The following is a 24,150-nucleotide window of genomic DNA, read 5'->3' on the forward strand; positions in this document are numbered from 1 at the left end:
TGCTCTTTTAGTCACATCATCAGAGACTCAGAAGATGGTTGAGACTGGAAGCCAAGTTCATGCTGAGTAATGCAGCCACTGCCAGTGTAATTACTGAAACGAGAGCCTGGCCAGACTGCCAAGAGTTAGCCTTTCAATTCCTCACACAAGTCCAGTTTTGACAGGTGGTCAGGTTACTTTCAAAAAGGAGATAATCTTTCTCCAAAGGGAGTTGCTAAATAACCAAAAGAGAAGACTTGCAAGAAAGCTAGTTTCCAGAACTCTTGAAAGCAGCATGCCAGCATCCACACCAGCTTTAACTTGGGTCCTCCCTTGGCAGGATTCCCATTGGGGTAGAACCTTTCTGAGGAGATGTTTTAATTCCAGTAAGGTACTATGTGCTGCTGAAGGATTGCAAACCTTGGGCATGAGCTGGAAGATCATTTATTCCAGACCCTTGTCTTCCAGCTGACCCTTAAGTAAGCTCTCTAACAATAGTCATGGCTTTGTGATAAGGACTCTTGGCATTTGGTTTTAAGACTATCTTGATGGGAAAAAAAAAAGACTATCTTGATGGTGAAAAGTAATGATAACACCAGAAATAATAATTATTACTATTTTTTGAGCTCTATGTACATGATCTCATAACGCACAAACATTCCCATGAGGTAGTACTATTAGTATGCACATTTTACAGATGAGGAAACTGAGGCTTAAAGAGATTAAGTAACATGTGCAACACTACATATCTAGTAAGTGATGGAACAGAATTTAAAACCAGACACTCAATTCCAGAGCCTTCTGCTCTTGGGCTAATGAATAGGACATGAAAGGGCAAAACCCTCTGAAAGACTGGAAAGCCATATCCATGTGCAGTTTCCATCTCTCAAGTACACAGCTTCACACACAGGCTTCTTTGCTAACAGATCTTATATGGGAGATGAAGCATGTAACACTGAAAGGGTAGATGAGCAAGTAAAATTCTAACTTCTTATTGCTTGTGAGGAAATCTGCTAATGTATTTTATAACCTGATGGTGGATAAATGGGACTCCCAGGCCAAGCAGAAAATGGAAGTCCAGTCTCTTGACCCCTGTACAGTATGTCACTCTTAGGGCTACAAGTGGCAAAACGAATATTCCAGAATGTCTACCAAAGTCAGAATGTGAGTAACCTCTTCTTTCTTATATTAATCATACTAGGCTAGATTGTGCTATAGTAACAAATAAATCTCAAATGTCAGTGCCTTAAAACAAAAAATGTTTATTTCTTACTCACACTGCCTGTTCTTCTTAGGTCTTCTGCTCCTAATGGTCTTACATGGAGATGTGGGCTGATAGAGCCTCCCACACGTGGGATGTTGATGGTTGCTATCTATCCAGGAGAAGGAAACTTGGCAAAATCACTCACTGGCTTTTAAAGGTTTCTGCCTGCAAGTGATACCTATCACTTTTGATCACAATTCAGTTTTTAAAGCAAATTATATAGACCCAGTTAACTTTTTGTGAATTTGCCTAGAGTGAAAAGAAATTCAAATATTGGTAAATAGTATTAATGGCTCCATTGAATTCTTCAATCATACTGAAATGTGTTTAAGAGCAGATAAAATTGTTGTTCACTTAAGAAAATAAATCATGAGGATTTCAAACAGGTGATCAAGTAATCCACCAGAATATTTACTTTGGTTATTGTTTGTCTATTGGTCAGTTTCTCCTACATAGCCCTGAGCATTTCTGGGAAATGAATGGTCTTATTTATCTTTGATTACTTCGTTCTTGGTACAGTGCTAGAAGCTTGTATTTTAGCCCATGTACTTGGGCTGCAATAACAAAATACCATAGACTGGATAACTTAAATGACAGAAATTAATTTTCTCATGGTTCTGGAAGCTAGAAGTCCAAGATCAAGGTGCTAACGTGGTCAGTTTCTGGTGAGAGCTCTCTTCCTGGTTTGCAGACAGTTGTCTTCTCACATAGCCTTTCCTTGATGCCTGTGCCTGGAGAGAAAGAGAGAGAGAGAGAGAGAGCGCGCACCTGCACGCGCGTGTGCGAGCACGTGTGCATATGTGCACTCTGGTGTCTCTTAAAAGGATACTAATCCTATCAGATCAAGGCCCTACCCTTCTGATCTCTTTTAACCTTAATTACTTCCTTACTCTAAATACACCCACACAGCGGTTAAGGCTTCAACATATGAATTTTAGGGGGACATTCAGTCCATAACAACATAGTAGGCTTCACTGTTCTTTGAATGAATGGATGGATAAATGAATGATTCCAATTAACCAATACTCTTTGCTTAGTGAGCACATGCCATATTTTTCTCATCTTCCTTTCCCCATCTTCCTCTCTCTTGCATTCTTTCAGTGAGGCCCACTCATTCTTCAAAACCCAACTAGCACATTGCTGCCTTGAGGAAACTTCTCTGATCTATACACCCTAGTGCACCTTCCCAAGCCTGAACCACTTGTTTCTTCTGCTCTTCCTCAAGAATGCCTGATACCTTTTCTCAGTATTTTCCACAGAATTATAATTTTTTACACACTAGACCATATCCCACACTGATCTGTGTGCCTCCACAGAGCCATGGCTGGTTGGTGTGAGATGCCTGGCACCAGGCATGGGGTCTGACTCATGTTGGTACTCAAAATGTGTTGGTCAGATAAATAGGTGGATTAATGGGTCTTTCACAGATTATATCCCCTTTTGACATGTTAGTCTTCTACTCTGTGTGTGTACTCCTATATTTGATATATAATTTGCCCATTAGATGGGGGCTGTCAGTAACTGCAGGAGGATCAGAACACTTGTCATGCTTGTCATTAAAGCACATTCAAACTTGCACAATGGAGGCAGCCAGTCTCATCTGCAGGCACCTGCAGGCTTGGTGCTGTCTCTTCAGAATCTGAGCAATCCTCCAGGATGTCAGGTAACACACCCATCTACCACTGGATCGCCAGAGACCAGCATGAGGCATGGCATGAAGTAAGCGCTTACCTAAAGTTTGCTTTTTTATTTTTTATTTTTTAAAATTTTATTATAGTCACAGAGAGAGAGGGGGGGCGCAGAGACATAGGCAGAGGGAGAAGCAGGCTCCATGCACCGGGAGCCTGATGTGGGATTCGATTCCGGGTCTCCAGGATTACGCCCTGGGCCAAAGGCAAGCGCCAAACTGCTGCACCACCCAGGGATCCCTACCTAAAGTTTGTTGAATGATTTAATTGATCTACCAAATCCCTAGAAAGACAGATCTCAGAGCATCATTTTAAGATGGAAAAGATCATGGTATCGTAAAAACTGTGACTGAGAAGATACTTCTGTTACATATGCTTGGCCGATTTCAAACTGTGTTGTTCTAAAACCTCTGAGGAGATAGGACTATTTCTCCTCCTCATGAAGATCTCTGGGAATGGAGAGCTTACAATATCTCACTCCGCCCGCACTAGTGTCACTGCATGAACACAGGCTTCCAGCAAGCAATTTGAGCACAGGGCCTGAGTCTTTCCTCTTTACATCCCCAGTACCATAGGCTCACAGTTCTGTCAAAGGAGTACATGTCTGGCTGTGAAGATGGTGTGGCCTTCCTTTAATCCAGAAGGTGCCAGGGACAGAGCGACTCTCAATTATAGTAGAGACTCAATAAATACTTGTAGTAAGGAATGAAATTGTGGAGTTGTGTGTGGGAGGATATACCTGTTCTGTATGGGAAGCAGGAGCTGGAAGGAGGTGGGGCGGCCATGCATCCACCAGCTTTTCATATCTGCCTCTCTGCAAACGCATCTAATTACCTCACCTCCATCAGCCGGCCCTTGGCAGAGGCCGCGCGTTGGGTGTGCGCGGTCCTGGCAGCCGCAGTGTGGAGGGTGAACCCGATGGCCTCTTCAGTCTATTTAGCAGGCTCTGAGATGTGTAAGTACATTATCTGCAAGGCTGGTAAAGAGCGCTTGGGGAGGATTTGTGGGTCTGTGGGAAGGACAAAGAAAAATGTTTTCTAATAAATTATTCACCATCTCACAATCCCTTTTGGGCAGATTGTTGCTCAGTTTGCCCCGCGCCGCTCGGAGCCTCTTCCCTCCGCATTCAGACGCGCAGTTTCTCACCTCCAGAGAGCAGCAGAGATCTCGGGCAGGCTGCTGCGGCTAATGGTGGCAATTAATAACTTGTCATAATCCCGAGGACGAAAGGGAAGGCGCCCCATCAGCAGGCGGGTCATGGCGCCGCTCAGAAGCAAATGAGGTGCAGGTGTGGCCTCCGCTGAGCGCTGCGCTCAACACCCGCGCGCGGTGGTGCCAAGCCCCAGACCCCGCGGCCTGCCTCCCGCTCCCCTGCGCGCACCGCCCCAGCCTCCCCCCCGCCCCCCCACGCTGCTCAGCCGGCTGCGGAGCAATCCCCGGAACGTATCAATAAATCAGAGCACACGGCACAGAAACTTCCAAACACTTAATTGCACTCTGAACACTGCTAACTCTGCCAGGCCCAACTCGCCTGGGTTCCCCCTCCCACCACCACCCCAGACTTGGTAAGAATCGCACACCTCAAACTCACCCCTCCACGCAGCCTGGGTACCCCACCCTCCAATCCTCGTTTGTTATCCCCACCTCTACTCCGTGCAAGCACTGCAACCTTTAAAAGTGAACGTGGTACATAAACAGCCAGCGTGCTGAGCCTGGTCTGATGGGCTCTCGGGTCCCCAGTGGAGCTGGAAGGACACCAAATCCTTGTTAGGGTTTTTAGAAACCACAAAATGCAGAATCACTTATTTCCCCGACAGCTTCAACCTGGTTGCCTTTTCTCTTGTTTCCATTCCTGTGGGTCAGTTCTGCTTGAAATGAACCAAGTTTACAAATCTCTTCTGGTTTGTACACTCCTATTATGCATACGAGGTGATGCATTTGTAACTGTCACACAAGTCAGGGTGATACAGCACTCTCATCTGACCCTATTCATTTAAATGGGTGCGTCTTGATGACATTGATTCATGTTATAAGTTATATCCATGCATTATAATCTTTATGTGTCACCGTACTGGTTATATCTACTACAGTGCAGGGCAGCGGGGGTGGGGTGTGTGTGTGTGTGTGTGTGTGTGTGTGTGTAGACATAGAAAATGATGGTGAGCAGGATTTGAGAGTGCTTTGAACAATATGAAGTCCATATAAACTCCAAATCTTCCTCGATAAGTTTATTATGGGTCCCTATCCTGAGAGAAGGAAATTTACATGCAGAACAGTCCTAGGTGAAGTGTCTTTTGCTGTAAATATTCTGCTAACTTCTTAATATTTAGAGAATGTGTGCTTCAAATGCATATCGCACCAAACTAAAGGGGTAAGTAAACATGATTATGCATGCATGTAAGTCTTTATCAAGGTGGGGTTAATAATGTTTTAAAGCAGAACTATTTCTCATGAAAATAGCTGCTCTTAATAGCCTCTGTCTCTTTATTGTGCTTCTTACTGAAACATAAATCACTAATATGTTTTCAGCAGCAAAGTACTCTCTTTTTCCATTGTATTCACAGATTTAGTGGCATTTCAAATAGATAAACACAAGCAACATCTATCAACACTACAAAAAGGGCGCCTTAATCAAAGCTCCAGGTCCCGGGTCTCAGCATCTCCATTTACCTTGAGATAAATCCATTGGTGTGACCACCACTGCACCGGGTGACAAATCACCCTAGCCGGCCGAGCAGCGCAAAGGCTTATTGGCCTTCCTTTAAGTGGTCTTACCCTTCAATGAAAAGGATGGGGCTTGTCAAGCAGGACCAGATTAAAGTTAGACAAAAAGAAATGATCTGTTATTAGAAAACTCCGATTGAGAATCACAAAACAGGAAAGAAATATGAATAAAAATTTCCAGGGGGAAGACCATCTGATCCCAACAGAAATTAACTCCCATTATGGGCGTGAGGTAATAGATGGCCTGCAGTTGGAGCTAATGAGGATTTCAGATTAAGGAGGTGTGGGGCTCGACTGGGGGTGTTAGCAGCTGCTCTGGGCATCCAAGTGCTAAGTTCAGGAGCAACCTGAGCTCCTGGCTTCCTGGGCTAAAAGGTAGTGTTCACGTAGGGCATGGAAATTGCAAGCTCTTGGAAGTGAGTACTCATGATTACATGGGTGCTTCAAAGAATAACACTAGTAGGAATCTCAGGGGACAAATTGATTTCCCCATGTCTGAGACAAGGGGAAAGTGAAGGCCGAATATGACTTGCCCAAAGTCACACAGCTAATAGTAGGACTGAGATGATCTGTCTGCTTCCAATTCGCTGGGACACCATTATTTGACCTAATCCTGGGAGATGACCTTGTTCTGCCTCTAGGTTTAAGGATCTTATCTTTCCAATTAACTGCAAAGGGAGAAGAGAATGGTACCCTATAGTTAGCCTTCTTGGTATAGTCTTGAGTTAAAGCCTAATGCTTATACAAATAATAGTAGCTAATGCTTTCAGGTTCTTACTGGATGCCAGTCTTTGTCTTTGCATTATCTCATTTAATCCATAGATACCTACCATCAGAGTAAGATACTGAGACTTCGTAAGCTGCTTGCCCAAGGTTGAATAATAAATGCAATAGTTTGTTTTTGAACTAAGCAGCCTGCCTTAAGAGCTATGCTTATAACCACTAGTCAACACTGCTAGGCAAAGACTTACATTTCTTATAGGAAAGTTTGTGCCAACAAAGAAAAGTTAATAAGCAAAATATATCTGATAATATATACACAAAAGGAATGAAAACTTGGATGCTGAGGAAAAAACAAAATTCCTAGCTCCTTGATATGAATAAAATACCTTTGGATTTCCCCCAATTTTTCTGATACTCTGCTGAGAAAAGGACTTTAAAAATCAGGCTACCAAGGGAATGATAACCAATTCCATAATTTAAAATAAACTTATAAGCTATAGGAAGATACATGGCAAAAAAAAAAAAAAAAAGAAGATACATGGCATAATTATGCAAAAAGAGAGTAGTCCAGCAGAGTACAGAGTGTGTTTTGAAGATGATGGTCCATGCTAAGTTCAACTCCCACCACTGGCGTTTCTAGCCCATGAAATTTCCTCTTTGTCATCTTAGTTTTTTCCTATGTCTGAATCTTAAGCATGCTACGTATCTGTGTTGGCCTCAATTTCCTCACTTGTTAAATAAAGAAATAATGTCCATTTCATATAGTAGTTATGAGGATTAAATGAGATGATGGATGTCAAGAGTTCAGCAGAGTTCCTGAGGAAGGGTAAACATTTGGCAGTTGGATGTACCCCCAATCTGTCAGAGAGTTGAGAATTACCCCCTTTCATTCCCTGTGCAGCATCATGGAAAGATGCTGACGTTAGAGATGCTGAATGGACTGTGCCCTTGTTCACACCCTGCCCAAAATCCACTGAATGCATAAAAATGCAGTTAAGGGAATCCCTGGATGGCTCAGTGGTTTAGAGCCTGCCTTAGGCCCAGGACATGATCCTTGAGTCCCGGGATTGAGTCCCACGTTGGGCTTCCTGCATGGAGCCTGCTTCTCCCTGTGCCTGTGTTTCTGCCTCTCTCTCTCTGCATCTCTTGCGAGTAAATAAATAAAAAATCTTTTTAAAAAATGCAATTAAGCTTTCAGATATTGCCTCCACAAAGATATTTGGAAATGGCAACTTTTTCACTGCCTTATTTTAGGCCTTATGTCAGGTGAATGTGAGCAGGGGTTCTCAAATATGAAGATATTTAGATTACTAGAGAGAAAGAAATGGTAGATACACAGCTAAAGAAATGAAAATGAGCCTGGGTGGCTCAGCAGTTAAGCGTCTGCCTTCAGCTCAGGGAGTGATCCTGGGGTCCTGGGATCGAGTCCCTCATGGGGCTCCCTATAGGGAGCCTGCTTCTCCCCCTGCCTATGTCTCTGCCTCTCTGTGTGTCTTTCATGAATAAATAAATAAAATCTTTAAAATTAAAAAAAAAAAAAGAAATGCAAAACAGGAATCTCAATCCACTTATTTGAGAAAGCCAGACCAACATTTGCCCATTTGGTGAGTAGTAAGTCCATTATATCTAGTGATACAAGAAGCTACCACAAATATCAACCAAGGCTATTGTATTTCCCTCGGAATAAATCTGAGAAGCTTAAAGGTGCTGATTGGTCATTGCTATGTTTGATTTGTAAATATGTCTTAATATGATAGCATTTATGGGAAGCATTGTGTCAAGAGCCTGTTTTCTTTATTTATACAAAGAATCAAGCTGGGTAAAGGAATGTTTTATATTCATCCTAACCTGAGAAATTTGTAAGCTAATAATATCAGAGGAAATACTATATGCCAATTACTAGTGGCCTCCCTTCATTAGTACAACTACAAGTACATATTCTCTGTATTTAACTCTGTAACTCAATCCAGTTTAAAAGGAAAACTAAAATAAAATATCTTTATCAAACATTTCTAGTGTCTAAAATGACCCAACCATGCGTTATGTTTCATTTGAGCTTGCAAGGCAATAGTGATAGATAATTACAGGTACGGGTATTGATATATTTTGCATTTGTGTTTGTATCTAAATACCTACTGCCTTCTTAATAAACTTCAATTAATATGCTTTCAAGTGCCCTGAATGTAATATTCTGATTAAACACATACATCAGACTCACCATTAACTCATTAATTTCACATAGATTGAATTCTGTGTTTGTATGCAGCTAAATGTAAGAAGCAACACATCCAATAATCATTTTGTATTTAATATGAACAGATATATTTCTTTGATTTAGTCCAAACCAAATCCCTAGGACACAAATGAGGTGGTAACTGAATTCTGTGCCTTCAGAATTTGCACATTTAATGGGAAACAATTTCAAAGCCTCTGCCGGTCATTGGAAAGGCTGTTCCATTCTGCTTTTTCCACAGAGCAAAATCTTTCTGAGAACAGTGCTTATTATTGATAGGTTTAAAGCACCTCAGGTGCTTGCCCATTGTGTGTATTGCTGTCACTCTGTCTTCTGAGCAGTGGGAAGCAATGATGGATAACATAGAGAATAATACATGATTCTTGATGGAATGCAAAGCTATAATTCAGTCTTGGGGGTTCTGCTGACGTCACAGTGCGTGAGAACACAGCTCAAAGAGGTTTTTCTAAAAACCAAGCAACCCTTGTTATCAATCGAATATGGAGCCAGTGGATCAAGACGCACACTATAGCCTCCTTGAGTGATTTTCAAAGGAGAAAAGCACGTGAGAGTGTAATCTCTTAGGTTAAAGTCACAACTGTGCTCCCAGGAAGGCAACGAGAGCCTATTGCTGGCTCCTACCCAGTTCATTCCTCATTTGCTTTGTGACAGGCAAATGAAAACTCTCAGATGTGGAGAATAGAACTCTCTCTTCTTGACCTTTCAAGATATCCTCTAACCCAGGTTTCCAAAATTTCTCTGGTGAGAGATATTGCCTGAAACCCTGTTAAAAACATAGCTTTCAAAAAAAATAACATAGCTTTCTGGGCGCACCTGGCTGGCTTAGTTGGTGGAGTGTGTGAGAGCGTGTGACTCTTGATCTCAGGGTCATGAGTTCAAGCGCCATGTTGGGCATGGAGCCTACTTAAATTTTTTATTTTATTTATTTATTTATTTATTTAAATTTTTTCTTTTTAAAGTTTAAAAAAGTATAGCTTCCTGGAGTCTCACCTCTAGACATTCAGATTTAGTAGATGTAGGGTGCAGCTTGAGAATATGTATATTTAACAAGTAGTCTAAGTTGATTCATTAGGAATTTTGCAAACACCTTGATCAGTCTCTTGGTATCTTGTCTCAGAATTTCCTCTATACGTGCAAGCTACTTGTCACAATTTAAGAATCAATACAGTACTGGTTTATGTTGACACATAGTTAAATGAGAATGTTTTTGCAAAAGATTTAACACATAACCCATAGTGCATCTCAGTAAATGAAAATTTCTCCTCTTCTTTTAGTTGCCTGATCTATCAGAAAGCTGCCCTTTCTGTTGTTAACAACTCAAGAATGAAGACTAGACTGCATATTTCCTCAGCAGGCCCTGAAGCATTATACAGTAAGTATTTGAAAGTGATGCATGGATCGACTGAAGCTGTCAGAGGTAGGGTGAGACCTACAGATCCTTTTCTATTCATGCTTCATTTGAAAATAGGACTTATCTAGAGCTCTAATACTTCTCAATGTAGCAAGGAATCATTTCTTTATTCAGGCTTAGGTAACCCAGGCCATACCTTGCACAATCCTTTGAGCCTCCCCAAAATCAATAGTGATAATAATAATGAGAAGGAGGGAAAGAGGAAGAAACAGCCACACTTCAGTAGTGCTTAATATGTGCTAGGCAGTCTTCTCAGAATTTTAAACATAGTAACTCACTTAATCCTCCCAATATCCTTATAAGTCAGGTTCTAGTATTGTCATCTCCATTTTACAAATGAAGAAATAGTCACAAAGAAGTTAAAAAAAAAACTTGCCCAGGGGTGCCTGGGTGGCGTGGTTGGTTGTGCCTGACTCAAGTGCCTGACTCTTGGTTTCAGCTCAGGTGGTGATCTCAGGGTCTTGAGATCAAGCCCAGGGTCATGATCACACTCAGCAGGGGTCTGCAGGGGTTTCTCTCCCTCTGCCCCTATTCCCAGCACTCTCTCTCACTCTCTAAAGATAAATAAATTAATCTTTTTAAAAAAACTTGCCTAAGGACACAGCTAATAAGTAGCAAGGATAGGATTGAACCCACATACTATGGTTCCACGGTCTGTGTCTTCTATACTGACTTTACTAGGAACATGGGAAGTCAATTTAGAACTACTACAACACCTTGGATGTTATCTAATATAAACTAATTTTACAAGTAAAAAGACAAGGGCCAAAGAGAAAAAGTGACTGACAGAAGGTAACTCCACTGTATTCTTTCTCTAACTCCTGATCCTGACTTCACTCTGCCATGTGATCTTCTGCTGGAGACTGGTCTTACCTAGTGCAGGCCTTCTCTTATTGACACCACACAATATTCTGGACGTTATATACAGCAAAGAATGTAAATGTAAAGCTGGGCTTCAGGAAAGGAAGGAAGGTCCTCGTACCAGGTACAAAGATATAACTGTAGACATGCAAGGAAAACCCAACTCCTAAGCAGATGCCAAGGTGTCTATAGGTAGGAAGATATAAGGCCATTTGGAGCCCACAGAGGCAGGAGCTAGAGCTGGTGTTGCCATTACTATGTAAAAGATAATACAAGACTGAAAAGGTACAAAAGTTTTCAAGGAATACTAAAGCTCTTTTCTGCTTTTGACTCCCAGAGGCAACAGGCTTTTGAATATTCTTTGAGATATAATGTATGCCAATATATAACTATATACATTTCTAAATTCTTCTGTTGTTTACACAAATAGTAGCACACTACACAGATTATTCTGTTGGTGTTTTTAACTGTATAATGTATCCTGGAGATTGTTCCATATCAGTACTTCTGTATAGAGCTGCCTATTCCTTTTATGATTATATAATATTCTATTTTTTGGATGTATCAAAATTTATTTAAGCCATCTCCTATCAGTGGAAGATAGGTTGTTTGTATGTGCATTATTTCTCTTTTTGTGACTATACCTATGAGATAAATTTCCAGATGCAGAAATGCTGGATCAAAGAATAAATTTAAAAATTTAATCAATAAAGATATTAATTTACATTCCCTCCAACAACCCTGGAAATTGATTGTTTCCCCAAATTCTCAACAAGGCAATGTTTTATCCAAATTTGTCTTTTGTGTATCTCATATATAGTTTTCATTTGTACTTCTTTTATTATGATGAAGTTGAACACCTTTCATATATTTAAGAACCATTTATTTTCCCCTTTCTTTAAACAGGCTACCTATATCATTTGCCCATTTATACTATTGAATGTTTTTCTTAATATTGTTGAAAATGTTATATATTAAAGAAATTAGCCCTTGAATTGCAATATGTAAGTCAAGAATGTTTCTCCAATTTATTTGCTTTTTGACTTTAAAGAATTTTTTTCTATGAAGAATTTTTTAAAGTTTTTACTAGTTTAAATTGACTAAAATTTTCTATTATGGCTTCTGAATTTTATGTCATACTTAGAGAGTTCTTCCCACTGCAAGATTATATAAAAACAAATTCTCTTATGTTTCTTCTACAACTGTAATGAATCATTAAAAACAATCTTTGATCCATCTGGAATTTATTTTAGTGCAAGATGTACAATGGATCAAACTCATTTTTTGAAACCAATTGTCCCAACACCATTTGTTAAATTATCTGGAACCCAGTATATTACTCTACTAATGATGTACTCAAAAACTGGAAAAATGGTGACCACTATTGGTTGTTTCTAATTAGGTAAATCTTTTTTTTTTCCCTTCATATTCTGGGTGATTTTTTTTTGTATATTTTTTTTATTGGAGTTCAATTTGCCAACATATACTATAACACCCAGTGCTCATTCCATCAAGTGCCCCCCTCAGTGCCCGTCACTCAGTCACCACATTCCCCACCCCTACCTCCCTTTCCACCACCCCTTGTTCATTTCCCAGAGTTAGGAGTCTCTCATGTTCTGTCACCCTCACTGATATTTCCCACTCACTTTCTCTCCTTTCCTTTTATTCCCTTTCACTATATTTTATATTCCCCGAATGAATGAGACCATATAATGTTTGTCCTTCTCCGACTGACTTACTTCACTCAGCATAATACCCTCCAGCTCCATCCATGTCAAAGCAAATGGTGGGTATTTGTCGTTTCTAATGGCTGAGTAATATTCTATTGTATATGTAGATCACATCTTCTTTATCCATTCATCTGTTGAAGGACATAGAGGCTCCTTACACAGTTTGGCTATTGTGGACTTTGCTGCTATAAACATTGGGGTGCAGGTGTCCTGGTGTTTCACTGCATCTGTGTCTTTGGGGTAAATCCCCAGCAGTGCAATTGCTGGGTCCTAGGGTAGCTCTATTTTTAACTCTTTGAGGAACCTCCACACAGTTTTCCAGACTGGCTGTACCAGTTCACATTCCCACCAACGGTGCAAGAGGGTTCCCCTTTCTCCACATCCTTTCCAACATTTGTTGTTTTCTGTCTTATTAACTTTCATAATTAGGTAAATCTTGAATGAAAGAAAGAGAGAGGTGGGGCAGGGAATGAGAAAGAGAGAGAGAATGAGAGAGAGAGATGGATCGATGTTTGGCCAGGAATCAAATTTAGACTAGAGAGTTTGAATAAAGATACAGTAAACTTACAATGAATGGATCCTGATTGGCTGCATTCAGGATGATTCTTCTTCCTTCTTTGGCAATTAGAAATTGCAGTGGACCTAGCAAGGAGGACCCTACAGTGACCCAGGTGGGAAGATCACGCAACAAGCAATGACTCATTCTAGGGAATACTAGCATAGTTAGGTGATTTCTGAGGTTATAAGAGTTTCAGCTCCAGGGCCCTGGTCCTACAGAAATCCCTGGAACAAGAATGCAACCTCAAGAAAATGTAGGGGAGACCCTTGCTGTTCAAGTTTGAGAGCTCAGCCCCTGTCTGATGTAGGCTTATAATAGAAATATACTTTAACACTAAAAGTATAAAAGACATTTCTTGCACACTTGAGTTTGAGAGCAAGGTTCATAACTCCTAGAGGTTGTTAAAAAGATAAACTGAGGCACGTTAAAATTTTTAGGAGTTTATCTGGACAAAAACTGATTTGAATCAGCATGAAAAAGTGGTTTGGAACACTCCATGGAGAGCAGCTGGGGACAGATTTTTATAGAGAAAAGGCAGAAGCAAAGTAAAGGAACTATTGATTGTAGCTTAAAGCCTAGTTTGCTTCTTAGGATTGGTTATACTTAGGTTTCAATTTTATAACCTTGAGGCATTTACAGCCTTAGATTTTGCTTTGCTTATATAGGTTTGTTGTTTAATTAATTTAATAAGTTCAGATGTTGAAGTAATTCTCACAAACTGGAGAAGCATCTTAGACCTCATGTCTAAGAATAATAAGACAACAGATGCCAACAAAGTGGCTCCTAGAGCAGCAAAGATCAGTTAATAATGAGGATAATATTCCTCTGTTTTGAAGCACATTAAATTTCAAGGTACTTTTGATCTGCTTCCTTATTTGGCTGTCAACCTCATGAGATGATGGAGGCATGTTTTTTTTTTACTATCCCTGTTTTGTAAATGAGGACACTGAGATCAACAACAACAAAAAAACTATGACCTGGACAAAACCATCCAATATACTAGAGGAGATTTTCTCAACTTCTGTACTATGACCATTTTGAGCTGGATAATTCTGTGTCTTGGAGACTGTCCCCTGTATTGTAGGATGTTTGACAGTCTCCCTGGCCTCTACTTACTAGGTACCAGTAGCAACTCCCAGTGGTAACAACCAAAAATGTCTCCAGGTATTGCCAACTGTCCAATGGGTGGCAAAATCCACCTCCCCTTCACATATCCCCACCTCCATCCACCTTCCTTGGTTGAGAACCAAGGGCTAAGAGTTTCCCCAGTGTCCTGACTCCTAGTTCAGAGTGAGTAGAAGAAATACAGTGCTCCTCCCCTACTCCCAAGGTCAGGTTACCATTCCACCAACATGCCTAAAACCATTTTTAAATGTTCTCATATAATTGTTATCACTGAAAGGGACTCAAGTATTCATCTCTACCCTTTTAATTCACATCTGAAAACACTGAGCTTCAGAAAATTTTAGTTATTGTCAAAGAACACACAGCTGGTATGTAGAGATACTGGTATTTGAACTTAGGTCTCCTATGTCAAATTCAGGGTTTGACCTACTACCTCATCAGTGCCTAGAGCTGACATTATTTTAGAAACCCTTCAAAGTAATCTTGGAAAGAAAAGCAGGATATTTGCTGGCTAGCTTTCCCTTTGTAAGAGGATATTTTTAGCAAAATGGGGGGAAATTACCATTCAGCTCAACTGAAAATATGTCTGGCATTAATTCATTGTTAATTGACCAGGATGAGTAAAAAGATGGCTACTTCCAAGGCCTCTCTAATGGAACTATTAGTGAATTTTCAGGTCAACTAACTCCTGTCACTGCCTGACAAAGGAAATGGCAATCATTTGCCTGTGTTAGCAAGGCTCTCACTGCTCTTGAAAACTGGAATCAGTCATCCTGGGCTGTCAGGTTCCATGTCTCTACACTGTATGTAATTTTCTACCCAATACTCCTCCACCCAGAGACCCTTAACTTCACATAAATGACCTCAGGTTTGCCCGAAATGTGCATAATTTTTGTGACTTCTAAAGAGCATAGAAATCAGGTTTGATCCTTCACACAATGCTATAGTTTAGTAAAAATTACTCTGTATTACTCACATTTACTGATGGAGAAACTGAAGCTCAGGTAATTACTTGACTTGTCAAAGTTTTCACAGATAGTAAATAGTAAGGGAAGAGTTCAACCCCAGGAGTGGAGCAACAATTCTCATGTCATTATGTTTTGGTGGCTTTATTTTGCACCATCTGCACCTTCACCCCCACTTTTCTTTTTCTTTCTTTTCTTTCCCAATGAGCCAATGAGACTTCTTTTTTTCCTACAGAGTTTTTTCCTTCTTCTAAAATCTAAAGGGATAGACAGTTGGGATAGTTAGATAAATTTCAGTTACTATAACTAACCATAGTTTTCTCATTCAACAAGTATATATTGAGGATTTACCTCTAGGAACTCTGATAGATATGGGAGATGCATGATTTGTAAGCTAGGGTCCCAAATCCGTAGGCATGCCTATCATAATTTGGTTCTTTTTTTTTATTTTTATTTATTTATGATAGTCACAGAGAGAGAGAGAGAGGCAGAGACATCGGCAGAGGGAGAAGCAGGCTCCATGCACCAGGAGCCCGATGTGGGATTCGATCCCGGGTCTCCAGGATCGTGCCCTGGGCCAACGGCAGGCGCCAAACCGCTGCGCCACCCAGGGATCCCCTCATAATTTGGTTCTAACCTACCTTCCCAGCCTCATCTTGAACCACTTCTCACACAACTTATGTATATTAACAATACTAACATAATCTCTGTTCTCCAAATATGCCATACATACCTTTGTATGCGCTGTTTTCTCTATGTGGAGTGCTCTTCTGTTTTCACGATCTGCTGAATTCCTATTCTTATATAAAGGCCGTCTCAGGTGTCACTTTCTCCATAAGAGCTTCCCTGCTTTTTATGAAAAAAGCTAATCAATCATACCTCTTTTTGCTATGATGATTTGTCCATACCTGTATTGTAAAGTGATCCTACTGTATTATGATTATTTATATTCATATCTGTCTCACATGCATGATCCTTGAAGGCAAGGATCATGGGTTACTTAAGGGAGTAGTCCCCACTATAGCACATGATGAGTGACTGATACACATTAGTTGACTTGATGCAACCCAGAACTGGAAACAAAGGCAGAAAGACACAGAAATGCTGTAGCCCAATGTTATTTTAAACAACTAACTAACTTACTACTTATTAGTTATACCATTAAACAAAAAACTCACTTCTTAGTGGTCCTTTGTGTTTTATTAGCAGAAACATCTCCTTTTACTTAATATGCCCTTTAGAACAACTTGCTTCTATAATTTTCTTGAGTAGATTTCAGGGAAGAAGGAAATAATGGATGGTAACACAGATCACATTTATCCCATCACAACTGACATTAAGCCAAGGCTCCACCATGAAAGCAAAGCAGGGAATTAAAGCAATTCTCCAGGTACCTCAATAAACCTTGTATTTGATAGCTAGTAGCAAATATTTTTGGAATATTTTTGTAATAATGACAACATTAGGTAACAATTTTCAAAGCACTTTTATAAATGTTATACCTCTCAATAATCATGAGAGGTCAGCACTATCTTCGCTTTACAGATGGGAAAACTGAGGCTCAGAAATGTATTCAAAGTTATTTAGTTAGCTGGTAGAATGGAGTTTCAAGATATAGTTCTTCTGACTGAATCTTATGTTCTTACCAATATACCATACTGTTCTTTGGGGATAGAACATATATTTTGTTTAATCTTGTGTCTCCCAGGACACCCAGAATAGTGCATGAGGCAGCAACTCAATATGATTGTTGAATGAATGAATTTTGATATACAAGGTTAAAAATTCTTCTTTCTCATCTAGGTTTAGTTTGTTCATTCATTCATCTGCTTCTTGTCTCTCCCATTCATATCATATATATGCATTACTGAAATTGACTGCAACTGTGATCAGCACGAAAATTTCAAAGACTTTTGTGTCTCCAGCACCCGGCACATACCTGGTGCAGAGTGGGTACTTAACAACTTCTTTTGCATAAATTATCCAAAGAAAGCTCAGGCTCTAATATACATGACTGAAGTAATTTGAGCTGTGTTTTCTTTTCTTTCATCTGGTTTTCACATCAATCTATTGTTTGTATTTTTACTTACAGGAAAACTGAACATCATTAGGGCTTAATCCCTCTGCCACAGGGGATTTAAACCCAGGTTTCACATTTAAAATACTCAGTTGATGCACCTTCTAGAAGCAGCTGTGTTGTAATGGGGGGAGTCCAGATCTGGAGTCAGAAGACCTGTTATGAATCCCAGCTCTACCATATACTAGCTATATGGCCTTGGGAAGCCACTTAACTTCTAGGACTCCATATAACAGGAGAAAATAATACCTACCCTGCTGACTATATGGGGGCATTGTGACATATGTGAATAATATGAGAAAAGTGTCAGAAGACTAATCCAAGGTGCTCACTTAGTTATTCTCCTCCTGAAGGGCTACAACATATCTGGCATGCCCCTTGAGAGGCTTCTCAGTGCTTGCTGACATCACCTAGAACCATTCAATTTAGATCCTCCTTAACAACTCATTCTTTAAACTTAAGGTCTTATAATTAAATAATAAAAATCAATGGATAAGTATTGACTCCTTATGTTACACATGCTAATTGCATTTATTCAACTTCAGGAAATATGTGTACTTGTCTGTGTGCACACATGCAGGTGTGTGTGTGTGTGTGTGTGTGTGTGTGTGTATGAATACCTGCTGCATATTTGTGTGGGTGCAATAGAAAGAGCCTGAGTTAGGAAGTCAGGCAGAGCTGCCATTAAATCTCAGTTCAGTCCTGCATTCATTGGCTGTGTGACTTTGGACAAGTTATCAAGTCACACTAAATCTCAATTTCCTAACTGGTAAGATGCAGATAATAAGTTGTTATCAGAGGGAAATAAGAACAAATGCTTCTAGCCTGACCCTTACCTTTTTGCTCAATAAATAGTAGCTTTTGCTGTCATCTATATTATTTAGACATAATTAATATGCATTCTGGTTCTGGTATTGACTAATCCCTCCTCAGTAGAAAACTTTCCTGTTCAGATCCTCTCTTTTGTCATTGTGATTACATGTTCCCTTCTAATTCTCTTTTCTGTCCTGTATAAGTCAGATTTGAAAAGTTATCTCCTGATCCTGGGTCTTTAAAATTATTTTAGAGAATTTTCATGTTGTCTATAATTTGTCCAACTTCAGTTTAAATCTTTATGAGTTGTATTCTAATTCCTGCTGTTCCCAATTTACTATTTTCTAATTTTTGTCAGTAAGGGAAAAACTTCTAGAGTAAAATACTACTCCAAAAGATTATGACATACCACCTCAAAGTTGTCACAGCAAAGTTATTTTTTTGTGACCCTATTAGACAACTCCCCATGGTGAAAGCATCCTGAGATTTTATTCTTTTATGACCACCATTTATGGGCCACTTAAAATTACGATAAGTATAAAAAACTATATATATATATATGTTAGCTATCACAATATTTAATGTTTTACTAAGTTAGGAACAAAACCTGGGAAAGTTAATTTTTTATATATCATTGTTAGGCCCCCAAATCTCATCAAAGGTTAAAAAGTCTTGTTCACCAATAAAATAGAATAAAGGAATCTCCAACATATTCATTTTGTCTTATCCATTACCACCAGGATAATCTTCCTTTCATATCTTCTCACTACTCAAAAACATTCAAATGTACACAACTGCCTTAGGATTAGTAAAACTTGTTATTCTGGAAGGGCTTTCCCAGTATTCCTTACCAATCCTATTTTCTACTACCTATTCCTCTCCTCTTCCCACCCCAATTGACTCTTTTGCTCCAACAAGCTGCTGTTCATAAATTATTCCATGCACATTCCTGCTTCCTTGCCCTTGATTAAGCCAATCTCCTTTCTTTCATGTCTTTGTCACCCCCACCCCCCACTCTAGGCCTTCTTCAAAGCCAAGCTCACTATATTCCTTCCCATAGAGAGCACCTTACCCCTCAACTCTGAAATTACCAATCATTAGCACCACTCATTTGACAATTGATTATATAATCATAGTAGTTTACCAGTGGTTTCACAGAGGCTTTTTAACTTGAAAATAATGACAGCTGCCCCTTAGGGAACACCTACTATGGTCTAGGCACTCTGCTGAGTGCTTTATGAATATCATGTTTAATCCTCACAATCATCCTCTGTAGCAGATCCCCCTTTGCAAATGAAGAATTGGAGGCACAGAATTGTTTTGTAAGTTATCTGAAGTCATAGTGCTGGTAAATGGCAGTTGAGGTTCACAATCATGCCTGAATTTGAGGCCCAGCCTCTTAACCACCACACAAACTTTCTCGATTGTACAATACAGACAAAGAAATCAAGTGATGTGACCAAAGCTGGTAAGAGAAAGCCAGTCCTCTCACCCAACAAAGTCTAAGTCCAGACAACTTCCCAATATACTAAATATATATGATCACCTATTACCATATTTAACTTTTGTTTTATTGTTTAACCTAACATACAGGCTTGTCTACTTGCTTAAGATCTCTGAAGACAATGATTAGATAACTGAAGGGTTGTTCAGACAAATGGCAAGCAGTTAATGCACCAAAAATAGTCCTGATGATGTATGTAGTGGCTTGGGTATGGGAGAAGATAGATTGATCTGGGGTGTAATTACCATCTCAGTAGTAAGCCTGGGAAAAAACTTCATGGACTGTTCTTCAAAGAGTGATTACCTCAGGATTAAAAAGACCTGGTTTTGGGGGCATCAGGATGGCCCAACTCTTGGTTTTGGCTCAGATCATGATCTCAAGGTCCGGAGATCCAGCCCTGCATAGGGCTCTGCGCTTAGTGTGGAGGCTGTTTGTTCTTCTCCCTCCCTCCCCCAGCTTACTCTTGCTCTCTCTCTCTAGCTCTCTCACTCTCTCAAATAAATAAATAAATAAATAAATAAATCTTAAAAAAAAAAAAGACCTGCTTTTGTTAAACTATTAGTTTAATGCAAAAGCAGTCTTTGTCATGATTTCTCTTTGTTCACCTTATACCAAAGTGATTGACTCTGTCTAGGCTCTGAGACTGGCCAGCAAAGAAGGCCATGGAGAGCCAGTGTCTGGTTAAAGAAAACTGGAGTTCTAGGGAAAACATCAATGCACTCCCATTCTTTTCAACAGAAGACCAGATGCTCAGCAGCAGGTATATGTAGAATGAAAGCAACGGCAATATAACAGTAATAAACATTTTACGTGCCTGCAGCTACTGTAACAGGAAAATCTAATGTAAATGGCTTGTAATGCCCATGTGGGGTGTGCCGTGGCTATGCATCTCACATGTGTCTTGCATATGGTGCCCATAAGTACAGTATAAAAGATGGAAATACAATAAAATCTCTTCTTTTCCACTTTTCTGTGGGGTTGGTGTGGGAAAATGTTGCACATAGTAGCTACATGTAAATTGAGGTAAATTTATAAATGACTTTGCATTTAGTTTGTTGTTGTGTAGTAGATTTAATAATAATTAAGCATAGTGCCTGCACTGAGTAAGGTAGTCAGTGTGCAGTTTCTATTTTGATAATAATATCTTACAATTCAATCATGCTTTATAAACATGCATTACAGCACCAGTGGAGTCTCTTCCAGGTTCGCTTACATCTGTCCATCTGCTAAACTTCTGCTCAATGTATAATTCTGGGGTGTAGTATATTCATTGTTGCTCCACACCTACCCCATATTCTCAAGCAACCTTTATCTGTAATAAAGCTAACATTTTGATCTCCATCTGTGTAACTCCTTTGCTTATCTCAACTGGTTTAGAAATCATATAGAAAGAAGAAGGGTCCTATTATTGGCCCCCCTCAAATCCTAGGAGTGGAGAGTGATAACAGTATATGTTAAGTGCCTGGTGGAGCTCCTGGCACAATAAAGGAGAGCTGTTCTTCACTAGGAGTGAAATGGAATATAACAGCCTTGCTCCCTCTTGATCCTCCCTCCAGGTAGTGCTAAGACCCAACAGATGGACCTGGAGGTTCAGAAAAACCAGAGTCTCCAGGATCCATAGAAATTTTTGGAAGGAAGCCAGCATTGCCACCCTGAGCTGTGGACTGTCACTGGAAGTCACAGATGCCATTGAGAGGGTGGAGATTGTTGTGATGTTGGTTTTGGGTAGAAAGCTCAAAACCTAGAGGGGTTTGAGTCAATTACAGGTTCTAAGTCATTGTATTTGGACTCTTATCATACATCAGAATTGGAATGGAGTTTTTAAAAGAGCGATACCAAGGCTCCTTTCCTCTCATTTTATTGGGGGTTGGGGCGGGGGCAGACATCAGCATTTTTTAAAAGCTCCCCAGGTGAAGCCAACAGGAAGCCAGGTTGAGAAACATGGCCCTAAATAAAAATAGAGAGACTAGGGGGAGTGTTTCTTAGTCTCTGGACTGGGTTGGCCTGTTTAGACTCTAGTTCTGCCACTTTCTTAGCTCTGTGACCTTGGGAAAGGTAATTAACCTCTCTGTGCCTCCTTGTCTCATCCATAAAGTTAAGATGAAAATGGTACCTGCTTCTTAGTGTGGATATAAAGGTCAACTGAGTTAAAATGAGTACTTAGTATCTGACATGTGATAAGGCTTACTAAATATTGTCTATTTTCATGATGTTTAAATTTATAATCTAAAAACTGTCACCTGAGGAAAGAAGTTTGCACATATATAAACTTAAAGAACCCCTCTTTATGGGTCTAATTTTTTTCAAATAAGATTTAAAAAGAGTTCCCATGGTCAGAATTTCTTATACAGATGGTCTATGATGGTGCAAAAGCAGTACACATTCAGTAGAAACCATACTTAGGATTTTGAATTTTCTTCCTTTCCTGGACTAGCAATATGTGGCAAGATATTCCCTGGTGTTGCTGAGAAGTGGGAGCAATCTGCAGCTCCCGCTCAGGCATGTGATCACAAAGGTAAACAACCGATACACTTAAACCTCTGTACCCATATGATCATTCTGTTTTTCACTTTCTGTACAGTACTCAATAAATTACATGAAATATTCAATACTTTATTATAAAATAGGCTTTGTGTTAGATGATTTTTGTCCAATTGTACACCAATGTAAGTGTTCTGAGCACATTTACGATAGATGAGACTAAGCTATGGTGCTTGGTAGGTTAGGTATAGTAAATGCATTTTCAACTTACAATGGCTTTATCAGGATGTAGCCCCACTATAAGCTGAGGAACATCGGGGACCTGCGTGGCTTAGTGGTTGAGCATCTGCCTTTGGCTCAGGGAGTGATCCTGGGTCCTGGGATTGAGTCCCATATCAAGCTCCCTGCAGGGAGCCTACTTCTCCTTCTGCCTGTGTCTCTGTGTCTCTCATGAATAAATAAAAATCTTTAAAAAATAAGTTGAGGAACATCTGTAATTTACTTACAAATAACTTCCAAAGACCAATTTTATGAAAGATAATTTGTTTTCCTATGAAGTATTCACAATGAAGAATTAGATTAATTTCTTTATTCACTGTCTATTTACTTACTCAATCACTCTTTTCTCCCTTGATTTGGATGAGACTTTGGACTATGGAGCCCAGACTGTCTAGATTTGAATTCTGGCTTTGCCACTTATAGCTATATGACCTTGGGCAAGCCATTTAACCTCTCTGCACTTCAGTTTCCTTATCTGTAAAATAGGAGCATAAGAGTAGCTCTTGTTATTGAGAGTCCTAAAGGAGTTGGTTTATATACAGTGCTGTTATGGACTGAATGGGTCCATCCCAACTTCCTATGCTGAAGCACTGACCTCCCAATATGATGGAAATAATTAAGTTTAAATGAGGCTATGAGAGTGCAGTTCCCATGATGGGATTAGGAATTAGTGTCCTTATAAGAGGGAGAAGAGAGACCAGAGCTTCTTCCATTTCTACATTGTGAGGACATAGTGGGCAGGCTGCAAGCCAGGAAGAGAGCCCTCACTGGGGAGCAGAATTATTTAGTACCTTGGTCTTGGACTTCTTAGCCTTAAACTTCAAGAAATAAAAGTCTGTTGTTTAAGCCACCCAGTCTATGGTATTTTGTTATGGCCACCCAAATTGACTAAGACAAAATACTTAGAACAGTATCTGGCTGACATATAGTAAATGTTTATTAAATATCAGTTATTATAATTATTTATCTGCTCCACATCATATATTACTCCAATTGCCCTACTACTACTATGATGATGATTACGATGAAGACTACTCCTCCTCCACTTCCTCCTCACACACGCTCACACCCACCAATGTGAACTCTATGATGGTAGCGACCTTGTTCAACACTATTCCCAGAGCTTAAAACTATGTACAGAGCATATAAGGCATTCAGAGAGTGCAGTTGTTGAGTTTATTCATTGATTCATTCATTTTTGCAAATGTTTATTGAGTGCTTATTATTTGCTAGGCTTTCTTATGGGTGGTATGTTAAAAAGAGGCCAGAATTCTGAAACTGTTTTGTTTTGTGACCTGTGGCAATAGTGCCTCTCTGGGCCTTGGTTTCCTTACCTAATAGAAAAAGGGACTGGCCACGTGTCTCTTCCACAGATACCATTTCCTAAGGATAGAGGCTAACACTCTAAGGCCACAGGAAAGCAATCCAGTTCTTTAGTGAACTCTTTCTTGGCCTGCAAGTTTGTGGCATAGTTTGTTTAGCTAGTGATACTTGGTGGGCAAGTATCACACCACAGAGGTATGTTTTCCTAGACCATGACTAGTGAAGCATTGCTTTAACATGTCTGGGATTTAGTTAACCTTTCAGGACCTCGAGTTTCTCTGGAGTTTGAGAAACTGTTGTTTTCTTCAACATGGGCTGTGTTAGAGTGGCTCCAAGCCTGGTTGACAATGTCTTTACTTAATTGTTTACCCAGAATGTTATGTTTTGGAA

The 24,150-nt window shown here is 39.8% G+C and overlaps 1 long non-coding RNA gene across 1 annotated transcript in view; it reads left to right on the forward strand.

Moving 5' to 3' along the window:
• The first annotated feature begins 3,722 nt into the window (after positions 1 to 3,722).
• The window catches only part of LOC140594925 (uncharacterized), a 94,819-nt gene continuing 74,391 nt past the window's right edge, over positions 3,723 to 24,150 (forward strand). The window contains exons 1-2 of the long non-coding RNA XR_011996197.1: positions 3,723 to 3,886; positions 9,907 to 10,004. This is a non-coding gene — a long non-coding RNA (uncharacterized lncRNA). The remainder of the gene's footprint in view (positions 3,887 to 9,906; positions 10,005 to 24,150) is intronic.

Source organism: Vulpes vulpes, chromosome 12 (genome assembly GCF_048418805.1).
Source record: "Vulpes vulpes isolate BD-2025 chromosome 12, VulVul3, whole genome shotgun sequence".
In the NCBI taxonomy this organism is placed as follows: Eukaryota; Metazoa; Chordata; class Mammalia; order Carnivora; family Canidae; genus Vulpes; species Vulpes vulpes.